This window comes from Nycticebus coucang, chromosome 3 (genome assembly GCF_027406575.1).
Source record: "Nycticebus coucang isolate mNycCou1 chromosome 3, mNycCou1.pri, whole genome shotgun sequence".
Lineage (NCBI taxonomy): Eukaryota > Metazoa > Chordata > Mammalia > Primates > Lorisidae > Nycticebus > Nycticebus coucang.
This window is the reverse complement of record NC_069782.1, coordinates 23,492,138-23,506,884: the sequence shown is the minus strand read 5'-3', so window position 1 is coordinate 23,506,884 and position 14,747 is coordinate 23,492,138. Positions and strand designations below refer to the sequence as shown.

The window sequence follows — 14,747 nt, the reverse complement described above, 5'->3', positions numbered from 1 at the left end:
GCTGTAACCAAAAAATAGCCTGGCATTGTGGCGGGCGCCTGTAGTCCCAGCTATTTGGGAGGCAGAGGCAGGAGAATCGCTTGAGCCCAGGAGTTGGAGGCTGCTGTGAGCTGTGATGCCATTGCACTCTACCCAGGGTGACAGCTTGAGGCTCTGTCTCGAAAAAGAAAAAGTAGACTTCTGCATGCTATTTTGTGCTGGTTTTCTTCTTATTAACTAGATCAACTTCATTTTTTCATTTGTATCCCCTTTTTTCTTTTCTTTTTTTTTTGTAGAGATGAGGGTCTCACTTTTGCTCTGGCTGGTCTCTAACTCTTGACCTCAAGCAAAGCTCTACTGGCCTTGCCCTCCCAGAGTGTGAGTCACCAGGCTTGCCTTCAACTTCTGATAACAAAACTTTGCTGATCACAAGAGTTAATCGCAGGTAGGAGAATAAAAAGTGCTACAGTCAGCTTTATTCCAAAGATAGCAGCAACTTGAATGTCACTCCTGAGCCATGCATTTTAATCAAGAGATGTTCCCTTGGTTTGGAGTTTAGAAGAGGAAACAAGACCAAAGAAAGAATTAGAAACTATTCCATTTTTAACAGGCAGAATGAATTTGTACTTTTCCAGCAACATGAGGACTGGCCAGGGGGGAAAGTGGGTTGTCAGGTCCCTCCGTTCCTCCCAGTGGAGTTGTTAGTGTTTGCCTTAAGGCCAGACAGGTCAGCAGGTGGCCAGCAAGGCAGGAAAAACTGTCGGGAACACAGAGGTCACTGATCTCCCTCCCATTGGCTTAGGGCCAGTGAGGGCAGTTCCTTAAATGAGAGGAAGCTCAGACCAGCCTGGGGCAGATACTGTAAGGAAGGCTAGGACAAGATCAGAGGCCCCGGAAGCCTCCAGTGGCCACCTACACACTGCACCCCCCAGATTCCCTTACTTTACAGCTACAGATAAAGAATGATGATATCCTGACCACAAGAATTCAGATAAATCTTTGGAGCCCTCTGGGCCTCAGTCTTCTTATCTGTATAATAAAAGGGACAAAAAGATTTGTAAGATTCCTGCCAGCTCTTCAAAGTCTGTGATTTTTTTTTTTTTTGCAGTTTTTGGCCAGGGCTGGGTTTGAACCCACCACCTCCGGCATATGGGGCTGGCGCCCTATCCCTTTGAGCCACAGGCACTGCCTCAAAGTCTGTGATTTTTAACTTTCCCCAACCATGTATTACAATGAAAGATGAAGACATTTCCTGCCTCTTGCCACCCTCGTCCTGGAAGCAGCAGGTCTCCACTGCTACTTCCTGTTTCCCAAATCCCAACCTGCTCTTTCATAAGCTCTGAACCTTTGTAGCTCCCTTTTCCCTGAGTGCTGGGAAACTTTCCCTTCCTTTTCTTTCATAGTTCTCCAACGTTTTTTTCAACCCCCAGCTAAAAAGAAGGTCTTCTTTGCCCAGTCTTGTCCTTCTTTCTCTGTGATCCTGTAGTATTTTGTAATTAGTTTCTACTTCTGTGGCATTAGCCTTCCTTTGTCTCAGTTTCCTCATTGTAAAAGGGAGACAACTATCACACTAAACTCATGGGATTTAAATAAAGATTAAATTGTATTTAACAAAAATTATAAGAGCGGAGGCAGGAGAATCGCTTGAGCCCAGGAGGTGGAGGTTGCTGTGATCTGTAATGCCATGGCACTCTAGGCCACTCCAGGGTGACAGCTGGAGGCTCTGTCTCAAAAAAAAAAAAAAAAATTATAAGAGGCCATTGGTTTGGACTGAACTACTGTACCAGACCTAAGAGACCACTGGAGTCATTTGTGCTAAAATTCCACATCGCCATGCCAAAACGAAGCTGTTTACCTGAACTTCCCAGAAACCAGGAGAGTGAATGATAATAGCCAAATACCCACACAAGCCAGTCTTAGCCAGAAAAATAAGGAAGTCCCTTCTGCTTTAACCTTTACAAAGAAAGTATCTTTAAATGACCAATCCACTTTTTGTTCTGTCTCTGCTTTCCTCAAAGCCAGCCTCACTCTATTTTATGGAATGAGCTATTGCCTGATTCTAGAACAGCAAATAAAAGTCAATTAAAACCTTCAAGCTAAACTCGTAATTTTGTCGTTTGATTGTCTTAACTGAAGATGGCTAGAAAACAAAAAGGAAAAGAAATACAACAGAAAAACAAAAATGGGCAAAAGATAACTTAAATAAATCCTTGAAAAGATGTTCAACATCATTAATCCTCAGGGAAAGGCAAATTAAAGCCACGAGGAGAGTCCACTATACACCTATTGATAGTATAATGGCTCAAAAAGAAAAACCTTTACAATACCAAGTGCTAGCAAAGATATAAAATAAGCCACTTTTATGTATTTTTAGTGAGAAAGCAAAATGTTACAGCCATGTAGGAAAAGTGTAACAATTTCTTACCAAGATAAACATAGATTTACCCTAAGACCTAGAAACCCCACTCCTAGAGAAATAAAGACACCACATCACAGAAAAACCTGTACACTTAGTTTTATAATAGCTATACAGGGTGGACGTAAGTTCATATGCAATTTACTATGTTAAACTATTTTAAACTGCACACAAACTTTGTGTCCACCCTGTATTTATGATCATCAAAAACTGGAAACAACCCAAATGTCTACCAACTGGTGAGTGGATAAGCAAATGAACATCCATACAATGGAATACTAATCAGGAATTTTTTAAAAACTACTACACATGCAGTGTCATGGGTGACTCTCAAAAGCATTCGGCTAAGGGATAGAATCCATACTCGAAAAGTTCTATACTATATGACGCACTGTTTGCCTGAGGCTGTAGGGAGGACCCTTTGACCAAAAAGGGACATAAGGGAACTTTGTGATGAAAGTGATAGAGAGATAGAAATAGCCTATATCTTGATTTTTTTTTTTTTTTTTTTGTGAGACAGAGTCTCACTTGGTCACCCTTGGTAAAGTGCTGTAGCATCATAGCTCACAGCAACCTCAAACTCTTGGGTTAAAGTGATCCTCTTGCTTCAGCCTCCCAAGTAGCTGGGACTACAGGTGCCCACCACAGCACTTGGATATTTTTTAGAGGAAAGGGGTCTTGCTCTGGCTCAGGCTGGTCTCGAACCTGTGAGCTCAGGCAATCCACCCACCTCAGCTTCCTAGAGTGCTAGAATTCCAGGCATGAGCCCCTTGCCCGGCCTTACAGTTGTTCTTTTTCATTTTGTTTTGTTTTTCTTTAATTAGTGACATGTTTCCTTTGCTTAGAATCTGTCTTTGTTCATCACTGTAGCTCCAGGACCCAGTACTGTGTTGGGCCTACACCATGAGTACTCAACTATTATATTCAATGGACTGCTCCATGTCTCAGCCTCAACACACCCAAAACTGAAATGCTGACCATGCTGAAGTTGTGTATTATTCTCTTCTGCACTTCGGTGATGGCAACTCCCTCCTTCCAGTTGCTTAGGCCAAAAATTTTGGAGCCATCTTTGATTCCTCTTTTTCTTTCATATCTCTTTTTCACTTTATTGAGAAATTCTATGGGCTCAACCTTCAAAATATATCAGCATCTCTTACTTTCTCCGCTACTTCCGCTCTGGCCTGAACAACTATCATCTTTCATGGATTATTGCAATAGACTTCATAGATCTCCTTGCTTCTGCCCCTGCCTCCTATAATCTACTCTCAACCCAACAGCCAAAGACCCTTCAAAACACGAATCAGACCGTATCACTACTCTGTTCACAACCCTGCAATTTTCATGGAGATGGAGTAGAATGATGGTTACCAAGGCTGGGAAGGGGTGAGGCACGAAGAGAGGCCAGCCTATGGGCACAAACACACAATTAAAAGAAATAAGTTATAGTGTTTGATAGCACAGTAGGATGACTAGTTAACAATAATTTACCGTAATTTCAAAATAGCTATAAGATTTGAAATAATCCCAATACAAAGAAATGTACGTTTGAGGCAATGGCTATTTTAAATACCCTGATTTGATCATTATACACTGTATGCATTACCAAAATATCACATGTACCCCATAAATACATACAATCATTACGTATCAATAAAAAGTCTTTTTAAAAAAAAATTTTTTTTATTGTTGGGGATTTATTGAGGGTACAATAAGCCAGGTTTTTTTTTTGTTTTTTTTTTTTGTAGAGACAGAGTCTCACTGTACGGCCCTCGGTAGAGTGCCATGGCGTCACACGGCTCACAGCAACCTCTAACTCTTGGGCTTACGCGATTCTCCTGCCTCAGCCTCCCAAGCAACTGGGACCACAGGTGCCCGCCACAACGCCCGGCTATTTTTTTGTTGCAGTTTGGCCGGGGCTGGGTTTGAACCCGCCACCCTCGGTATATGGGGCCGGCGCCCTACTCACTGAGCCACAGGCGCCGCCCACAATAAGCCAGGTTACACTAATTGCATTTGTTAGGTAAAGTCCCTCTTGCAATCATGTCTTGCCCCTAGAAAGTGTGGCACACACCAAGGCCCCACCCCCCTCCCAAAAAGACTTTTTTTTTTTTTGAGACAGAGTCTTACTTTGTCGCCCTCAATAGAATGCCCTGGGGTCACAGCTCACAGCAACCTCAAACTCAGTGATTCTCTTGCCTCAACCTCCTAAGTACCTGGGAGTACAGGCGCCCACCACAAGGCCTGGCAATTTTTTGGTTGTAATTGTCATTGTTGTTTGGCAGGCCTGGGCTGGATTCGAACCTGCCACCTCTGGTGTATGTGGCTGGCACCCTAGCCACTGAGTTATAGGCGCCGAGACAATAAAAAAACCCTATAAACCCTCCATTGGCTCCCCATTTTCCTCAGAATAAAAGCCAAATCTTGGGTGGCGCCTGTGGCTCAGTGAGTAGGGAGCTGGTCCCATATGCCGAGGGTGGTGGGTTCAAACCAGCCCTGGCCAAACTGCAACAAAAAAATAGCCGGGCGTTGTGGCGGGTGCCTGTAATCCCAGCTGCTCCGGAGGCTGAGGCAAGAGAATCGCGTAAGCCCAAGAGTTAGAGGTTGCTGTGAGCCGTGTGATGCCACGGCACTCTACCCGAGGGCGGTACAGTGAGACTCTGTCTCTACAAAAAAAAAAAAAAAAAAAAAAAAAAAGCCAAATCTTTGCAATGAATGTCCTCTCTATAGTATCTTACCTCCTTCAAGTCTGCTCCAATGTTCTTTTTTATGAGGCTTACTTGACCATTTTGTTGTTGTTGTTGCAGTTGTCATTGTTGTTTCAAACCTGGCCCAGGCCAGGTTTGAACCCTCCAGTCTTGGTGTATGTGGCCGGCACCCTACCCACTGAGCTACACTGAGTACCACTGGAGCCACCCATCCTTGACCATTTTATTTAACTTTCCACTCTCCAAACTCTCTTACTCTACTATTTTTTTTTTTTTCTATTTTGGCTTTTTTTTTTTTTTTTTTCCTGAGACAGGTTTTCACTTTGTCACTGGGCTAGAGTATAGTGGTGTCATCATAGTTTATTGCAATCTCCAACTCCTGGGCCCAAAGGATCCTCCTGCCTCACTGGGACTAAAGGCATCTGCCAAATACCCAAATAATTTTTTTTTCTATTTTTGGTAGAGATGGGGTGGAGAGGGCTCACTCTTTCTTAGGTTGGTCTTGAACTTCTGACCTCAAGCTATTCTCCCACCTGGACCTCCTGGAGTGCTAGGATTATAGGTGTGAGCCGCCTCATTGGGCTTCCATTTCTGCTCTTATCACTGTCTAACATACTTATCTATTTATTATATTCATTATTTATTGTCTGTTTGGTATTAGAACGAAAGTTCCATAAGAACAGGATTTATCCACTAAAATCTCTTCATGCCTCTAAAAAAAATGTCTGAAGGACTGGCATGGTGGCTCACAAGTTCAAGACCAGTCTGAGCAAAAGCAAGACCTCCCCCCTCCCCCATCTCTAAAAAATAACAGGGCATTGTGGCAGACACCTGTAGTCTCAGCTACTCAGGAAGCCGAGGGAAGAGGATCGCTTGAGCCCAAGAGTTTGATGTTGCTGTGAGCTATGATGTCACAGCACTCAACACCAGGGCAACTAAGTGAGACTCTGTCTTGAATAATAGTAATAATAATAATAAGTCAATGAATAAATAGTGACTATCAAGTAATTATACATTGGCAAGTATTATTTAATAACATAGAACAAGTGTGATACTATTTATAACCTTTCTTTCCATAACATATATTTATTTGTGTGTGAATGTGTGTGTGTGTCTCTCTCTCTATATATATATAGAAGGTGTCAAAAAAATTATGCACATTTTTAAGAGATCTTGTTAGAAGTAAAACTGATCATTCCCCCAAAATGTGCAAATTGCAGGTAAAATGAATGTGCATAGCATGTCTCAGTACACTTGAGCAGTAAACAGTACCTTCAATGCAACTTTAAAAGTAACACATAGATAACATCTCTTAAAATGTGTGTACATTTTTTGGCACCCTATGGATGTACACATATATATATGGAATTATGCAGCACAGGATTTGCAGTCAGTGGTGGGTGATTCCGGCCTTCCTACCTGCGCCGCCTTGCACAAGGTTCTTTTTATCCGCCAGTAAAATAGAAAACACTTGCCCTATTGACCTCACGGGGATGTTGAGCAAATGAAATGAAAGTAAATCATTTTATAAGTGTGATGTGAGATATAGTTCTTTATGCAGAGCAAAATTTGAGACTTTCAATAACACCATTGCTGTCATGCCATTTACGTTCAAAGAGAGTTCTGTGCCTTCTGTACCACCAATCAGATTTTAACCTTTACTTTCTCCCAGTGCTGACAGAGAAGAATCTCTGAACTCCCTTGCCCTGCTCAGGATAACACTCCTCTCTTTTCCTTTCCATTTTAGGAAGGTGTACAGCAGGTGCTTGCAGAGTTCCCTGCTCTCTTATCTCTGCTCACTCAAGCTGCCGCTTAGTTCCCCCAGGGACGAAAAAAGAGCAGGGGCATTATGTGTGCATCAACACTGGCTTTGCTCTACCAGAGCTTCGTGGAGAGGATGTTATCTCTACTGGAGGAACAAAGATTAAGCTGCTTCTCCCACAGTGTGGAAGGGTGAGGGAGGGGGCCCCATTCAGGAAAGGTGGGTTTCCACTGCCCTACAGCTCTACAAACAGGAAACCTGGGGCAAGCCCCTTAAATCTTACTAGTTAAAGGACATGATCACAGTTATCACAGTGCCCTTTGGACTTCACAAGAGTTATTGGAGGGTCAGAATAAAAGCAGGCACCATGCACTGAGCTTTTGATGCATTTCAGAGTAAAAAAATAAATAATTTTAAAAAAAAATCTGAAAAGCCAAAACAGGCCTCAGAAATTGCCATTTGTTTAAAGTCTGCATTGAGCGAATTATCCCTTTGATCTGGTGAAAAAGTACCATGTGATCTACAATCTATAAAAACACCATTCATGCATAGCAAGCACACTACCCAAACATGGGATTCCTAACACACGTTTAAGATCTGTGATGAAACCCTTTCAACCTTGATGGGTGTCTGTGGCTATATTTACGCTTATTTAGCTACAAAGTCAAAAGTTTACACGTGAGGCCTCCCAGTCCCAGAGGCTTGATCCTGTTTACGAAAAGGCTTTAAGATGATCCGCGCTGTCCCATTAGGGCACTTTCCTAACCCTCGGATTCATCAGTGGCACGCCCTTGTTTTGAGTTGTTTAAACGTGTTATTATTTAATCATTTACAAATTTATTTTTGTCATTTCCAAGTAAAACCGTAGACGCCTCAGGAAAGAGGGCAACGCAGGAAAAGTCAGCAGATAAAATTTCATTGGACCGCGGCTGGAGCGTTTTTATGCTAAGGATTGTTTGAGCAGGCACAGGACTGGATACTATTTATAACCTTTCTTATAGGTTGTTCCAGGACTGGAACAACCCCGACTTTCACAGACATCTGGCAACCAAAAGATATCCTTGAACTTCAACTTCAAAAGGAAAATACGACGTACACGTTTGTTAGGGTGAAGCTCTGCTTCGACTCACATACTCGTGGCCAGCATTTAAAAAACAAACCCCCCCCAAAAACATCTTACGGAAGAGCCCTGGGAAGGTATTTCCATCCAATTTATCAACACGTTTGAAATTGTATTTGTTTAATTTTTTTCTAAACCTTTTCTTCTAACAACAAAAAGAGTCCAACGCGCCCAGAGAGGATTAAGCGAAACAGCAGGTCCAAGAGCAGAGGTTTCTACACCACCCGCTTAGTGGGAGGAGGGCTGACGAGTCCCAGGGCCTTGTTATCCTTGAGATAGTATCCAGAAAGAATCTGTCTAACAGCTCCTCGTTAGTATAGTGGTTAGTATCCCCGCCTGTCACGCGGGAGACCGGGGTTCAATTCCCCGACGGGGAGGTTGTGGCCTTTTATTGACCTGCTACTGTATCCTCCGTTCCTCTTAATTGCGCGACAGCACTGTCAAATACAATAACGCTGAGATTCCTCTCTAAAGTGCACAATCGTGTCTTTTCAAAATGGTGACTTTTAAGCTTAATGCTCACAGTGAAATGAAAGCCACCCCTGAGAGAAGGTTCTTTATTTTGTTGGCAGAAGAGGGAAAGGAAAAAGAAAACCACTCGAGAACCCGCTGCACTTGCTCCGGGTTGCCGGCCGGCAGAGGTCTGCGCGTGCGCAGTGGCACCCCGCCCGGTAACTCGAGGTCATGAACTCAGAGCGCGGAATCCGCGGGGGGAGGGGAAAGAGAGGGCGGAGATTCCGCGCCTAACGGAGAGGTGGCGGGGCGGGCAAGAACGGAAACGGCTTGCTGAAGAGGAAGGACCCGTTTCCTTTGACCCTGGGGACCCTAGTAAATTTGAGAGCCCATTTTCCCGCCTCTACTCCTTACGTCTCGATCCCGATAGGGGCTAGCTGTCGGGAGAGTTTGGTCACTGAAGTAATCGGTCTCCAACTTGGACACATAACTGGGCAGAGGGGCAGGGAGTGATCTGTAAAAAAGACCGCATGCTCCCGGAAGAAACGCCATGTTATCCGAGTCCTAAGAAACTGCGCGAGCCACAGCCCAGCAGGACCTCGTGGCGCAACGGTAGCGCGTCTGACTCCAGATCAGAAGGCTGCGTGTTCGAATCACGTCGGGGTCAAGCCTTTTTCTTCCCTTCCTCTTCGCTTTACCGCCCACTTCAGTAAACCTAGGTGTAGTCCCGCCATTTTTCGAAAATGTTGTTAATGTTAGAATTAACTCCTCCTCGTTTAAATATTGTCTTTGTAATCCTTGGTTTGCAGAAAGTGGAGGCTTACTAGTGAAGATCCTTAAAGGTGATATTTATAATGTTTGGCCTTTTAAAGTGAGTTTTTTTGTTGTTACTTACTGTGCATAATGCACAGAGAGGTAAACTGACTGCTGTCGTAAGTGGGCATGTCAGTCCACTGGGCCATCACAGGACGTGTACAATATGTGCTGTACAGCTTGTTCTTCCAAAAAACGGTTTTAGGCAATTTGCCTTTTGAAAGCGAGTACAATAAATTTTCTAGTTTCGACTATGATAGTAATAATTCACCTGTTTTAGCCCTTACCGGGAGACGCACACTGTAAACAATCTTGCTGCGTGAGACTAATACTCCACTTTTACAGATGAGGCTTTGGTGCACAGAGGATTAGTGACCTGCCAAGTGTCCTCCAAGATTCCAAACCAGGTGAGTGACTACAGATCCCCTTTTATAATAAATGTTTTATAATGAAAATGGAAACAAACTGTTGAAAGAACAAGCTAGAAACCATTGGACTTAAATGATAACGCCAATGCCTTTTTACATTTTCAGTAATTCTTTCGAGTGGTGACTAGTCACATACCACTTTTGACTATTAATCTCTTTAGCAGAGAGCAGAGCTTACTTATTCAGGACTCCTGGTACCGAATAGTGCCTTACAGCTATGCGTTAAATATTTGTTAAACAAAAAACAAATAACAAGACTATGAGAAATTAATATTTTTAGATTTTTATTGGGTATGTTTCATAAAAGTTTTTTCTGTGCAGTATCTTGCAACTATGAAGTAACCAATTTCTTTGGATTCAGCCTAATGCAGCAATAGAGCTGGACTTTGCATTCTTCTTTTTTTTTTTTGAGACAGTTTTAAGCTGTTGCCCTCGGTAGAGTGCTGTGGCGTCACAGCTCACAGCAACCTCAAACTCTTGGGCTTAAACGATTCTCTTGCCTCACCCTCCCAAGTAGCTGAGACTACAGGTGCCCGCCACAACATCTGGCTATTTGTTGTTGTTGTTGTTGTTGCAGTTGTCATTGTTTAGCAGGCCCCTGCTGAGTTCGAACCCACCAGCCTCCATGTATGTGGCCAGCTCCCTACCCACTAGGTATGGGCACCGCCAGGACTTTGTATTTTCCTTTGGTATATTTTGTTCCCTCTCGACTGGTTGGTTGGATTACAATTAATCATTTATTTCACTGGATAGTTATATACTGCTATGAGGAACCTGATACTGTGCTAAGCACTGAGGATAAGGATACACTAAGTAAAAGTGAGGAGGTTTTCAACAAGACAAATATGTAAAGCCACCAAATACTGGGATATGTTGGGATAAGTGCCATGAAAGCATGATCAGAGTGGTGTGGAGGTGCTAAATAGCAAAATTAACTGAGCCATGGGTTGTGTCAGCCCATAAAAAGGTGATACAACCTGCTCTGTCCTTCATAAAGGCCATGAAAAGTGCCCTAGCAGCAGGACTAGCATCGTAGGAAGAAGTTAGAAGTGCAAATTTTCAGGCCACATCCCAGACCTACAAACTCAGAGAACTCTGGGAGTGAGACACATCAAGCCTTCCCTGTGATTCCGATGCATGCAAAAGTTTGAGAACCTCTGGCCTATACAGCAAGGTAAGACTGGAGTGCTCACTTCACAGGTTGTGAAGAGAATCAAATAATATAAAATACATCAAACCATTTTCTGAACCATAAAGGATTAATACTTGGGTCATTACAAAAGTGTTTTTCATTGATTGATTTACAAAAATCGAATGTAAAATCTGCCCAGACAGAAACGAATGAAACCCTCCCAGCAACACCTGTAAGCTGAGCAAGTTGAAACTTGCATGGGTGAATCAGAAAGGATGCTTTCAACTGTGTTTCCTGGGAGTGAAATGAGGAACCATAATACAGTCTTTCCTAAAACTTTCATGGTGACTGACATATATATACATGTCATTATTAATACTATGACAGGTCTAAAACTCACTAAACTGTAGTAAGTTTTAGACCAGGCCCCAGATTCTTTCCCAAGACTGGACATATGTAGTTTCTTAGAATGGCTCATCTGCTGACTTGCTGTAACTTTGAGACAACCTAAAATCCACCACTTCATTCTAACTTAACCTGCCACAGTCATTTATGGTGATAGGTGAAAAGAGGCTCCAGGATAGACAGATCATGTTTAAATTCCCAAATCATGATACTTAATAGCTGTATAGTTTTGTTCTGTTTTAATTTTAAAAGACCAGTCTATCATTTATTCTTTCAAGATGATTTGGCCATGAATATAGTGTGCTCTGAGCATTTATTTCACCTGTTTATTTAATAACCTATCTTTCTCTTCTTTAAATGGTTACTGACCACTGATGTACTCTGGATGAACTGATAAAATGGAGCTTTATACATGCAAAATTTAAAAAAACAGTCTCTGAATTCTGATGAGCCAAGTAATTCCCCATTTTCTCATACTAAAAAGAAAAATAGGGCAACGCCTGTGGCTCAAAGGAGTAGGGCGCCAGCCCGATATGCCAGAGGTGGTGGGTTCAAACCCAGCCCCAGCCAAAAACTACAAAAAAAAAAAAAAGAAAAAAATATTTATGGTTATAAAATCATATATGTTCACTGTAGAAATCTTAGGAAATACAGAAAAACAGAGAAGAAAATAAAAATCACCTATGCCCCTTGTCTAGCAGTAACTTCTACAAATATTTTGATATATATTAATTTAGTAGTTTAGGTCAAGTACAGTGGTTCTATAGCAGTTACTTGGGAAACTGAAGCACTAGGATATCTTTTTTTTTTTGTAGAGACAGAGTTTCACTTTATGGCCCTCGGTAGAGTGCCGTGGCATCACACAGCTCACAGCAACCTCCAACTCCTGGGCTTAAGCGATTCTCTTTGCTCAGCCTCCGGAGAGTAGCTGGGACTACAGGCGCCCGCCACAACGCCCAGCTATTTTTTGGTTGCAGTTCAACCGGGCCGGGTTTGAACCCGCCACCCTCAGTATATGGGGCCGGCGCCTTACTGACTGAGCCACAGGCGCTGCCCAGCACTAGGATATCTTGAGTCTAGGAGTGTTTTTTCTTTGCATATATTTCAAAATATATAATATTCGCACATTTTTTAATATATGTTCTTTATAAACTGAGATCTTTCTCTAATATGGCTTTCCATTTTTTTCTATTTGTCTTTTTACTTAGTGCTATATTAGGGAAAGTTTCTCATATACTTAAATGCCAAACAAGATATGATTTCTGTGGCCATGCAGTATTTCATAACATGGATATATCATAATTTACTTAGCTAGTTCCTTATTGTTAGGGTCTTAGATTTTCAATTTTTTCACCAGTATAATTGATGAAACAATAAATATCTTTACAAATAAACTCCACATTTGATTATTTCTTTAAAATTAATTGCCAGAAATAGCTAGAGGGAATTAAACATTTTTAAAAGATTTTGGCCATCACTTTAAGTATAATTTATTCTGCTCTGTTTGGGGTGACACACTTAAATTCACAACCAATCCTATGCAAAACAAAAAAGTCAGTTTATGTTAATAATAGTAAGGACTTCAGAAAGGGAAATGAAGGCAGTTATACAGTTGGTAAAAAAAAAAAAATTATGGAAAAGTTTTCTGACAAAATAATTGCATCAATTCTTTTTTTTTTTTTTTTTTCATTTATTTATTCTTTTTTGCAGTTTTTGGCTGGGGCGAGGTTTGAACCCACCACCTCCGGTACATGGGGCTGGCGTCCTACTCCTTGAGCCACAAGCGCCACCCTAATTGCATCAATTCTATTGTTTTCTTTTTGTTTTTTCTTTTGAGACAGAGTCTCACTATGTCGCCGTTGGTAGAGTGCTGGGGTGTCTCAGCTCACTGCAACCTCCAACTTTTGGGCTGAAGCGATTGATTCTCTTGCCTCAGCCTCCCAAGTAGCTGGACTACAGGTGCCTGCCACAACGCCGTCTATTTTTTTTGTTGTTGCAGTTGTCATTGTTGTTTAGCTGGTCCCGGCGGGTTCAAATCTGCCACCCTCGGTGGGTGCATGTGGCTGGTGCCGTAACCACTGTGCTACGGGCGCAGAGCCAATTCTATTTTTTTTTTTTTAATGTTTTAACTTCACATGGAAATGTCTTTCCACTGTTTACAGAGGTTTTAGCTATCAGTACTGTGGAATTTTAAGGATTTTAAAAAAAAAAAAACTCTAATAACTGTTTCAACAACAAAGATAGCTTCCTTAATACTGGATGAACATAACACATAATAAAACCAACTTTTTTTTTTAAGAGGGGGTGGAATCTCACTCTGTTGCCACGACCGAACTTGAACTCCTAGTTTCAAGTGATCCTCCCTCCCTGCCTCAGCCTCCCACATAACTGGGACTACAGATGCATGACCGTCCATCGCCCCCCATAACATTTCACAGGGAAATATGAGTTTTTTAAAGTCTTAATATTCTGAATCTTTGGTCAGAAGGCCCAATAGATGTTGGTGATGCATGAGAAAGAAGATGACAGAGAGAATCAAATCCTTGGGAAGGGTGAGATTCCTAGTACAAGTGTAGAAATTCACTTCTGATAGGGTAGTCTTTTGTGGGAAAAAGATGCAAGAGAAAGTGAACACAGATTTGACAGTCGGAAGTTGAAGCGCTTTCTCTACAGGTGGTTTTGTTTTCTCACATAAGAGGCAAGGTCACCTCCTGAAAATGGGGAAAGGGGATATGAGAGATACAAAGACAAGTAAAGGAATGAATGGTCAGTCCTGAGAACAGAAGAGCGTTACTAGCCAATGTTGCCTGCAGAGGGAGGACTAAGGTCATGAATTAAAACCAGTCAACCTTGCAAACTAAAAATAAAGTCCTGGGCGGCGCCTGTGGCTCAGTGGGTAGGGCACCGACCCCATATACCAAGGGTGTCGGGTTCAAGCCCAGTCCCGGCCAAACTGTGACAAAGAAATAGCTGGGCGTTGTGGTGGGCACCTATAGTCCCAGCTACTTGGGAGGCTGAGGCAAGAGGATTGCCTGAGCCCAGGAGTGGGAGGGTGCTGTGACTTGTGATGCCACGGCACTCAACTGAGGGTGATGAAGTGAGACTCTGTCTCTAAAAAAATAAAATAAAATAGGCTTGGCGCCTGTGGCTCAAGCCGCTAAGGCGTCAGCCACATATACCTGAGCTGGGGAGTTTGAATCCACCACTGGCTCGCCAAACAATGACTGCTGCAATCAAAAAAAAGCCGGGTGTTGTGGCAGCCACCTGCAGTCCCAGCTACTTGGGAGGCAGAGGCAGGAGAATCGATTGAGCCCAGGAGTTGGAGGTTGCTGTGAGCTGTGATGTCACAGCACTCTATCCAAGCTGTCACCTTGAGGCTCTGTCTCTAAATAAATAAATAAATAAAATAAAAATAAAGTCCTAACCTCCTTCTCCCTGTCACTTTTGGCCAAGGAGACACCAGAAAAACCTTAAAACTGAGTTCTGGGCTTTAGCAATTTCTTTTTTTTTTTTTTTTTTTTTTGGCCGGGGCTG

At 42.4% G+C, this 14,747-nt stretch overlaps 2 non-coding genes across 2 annotated transcripts; both read left to right on the top strand.

Annotated features, from left to right (window-relative positions):
• The first annotated feature begins 8,287 nt into the window (after positions 1-8,287).
• On the top strand, positions 8,288-8,359 carry TRNAD-GUC (transfer RNA aspartic acid (anticodon GUC)). The gene has a single exon. It is a non-coding gene; the product is annotated as a tRNA-Asp (tRNA).
• A 671-nt stretch (positions 8,360-9,030) lies between these two features.
• TRNAW-CCA (transfer RNA tryptophan (anticodon CCA)) lies at positions 9,031-9,102 on the top strand. Its single transcript has one exon. It is a non-coding gene; the product is annotated as a tRNA-Trp (tRNA).
• Positions 9,103-14,747: the final 5,645 nt, after the last annotated feature.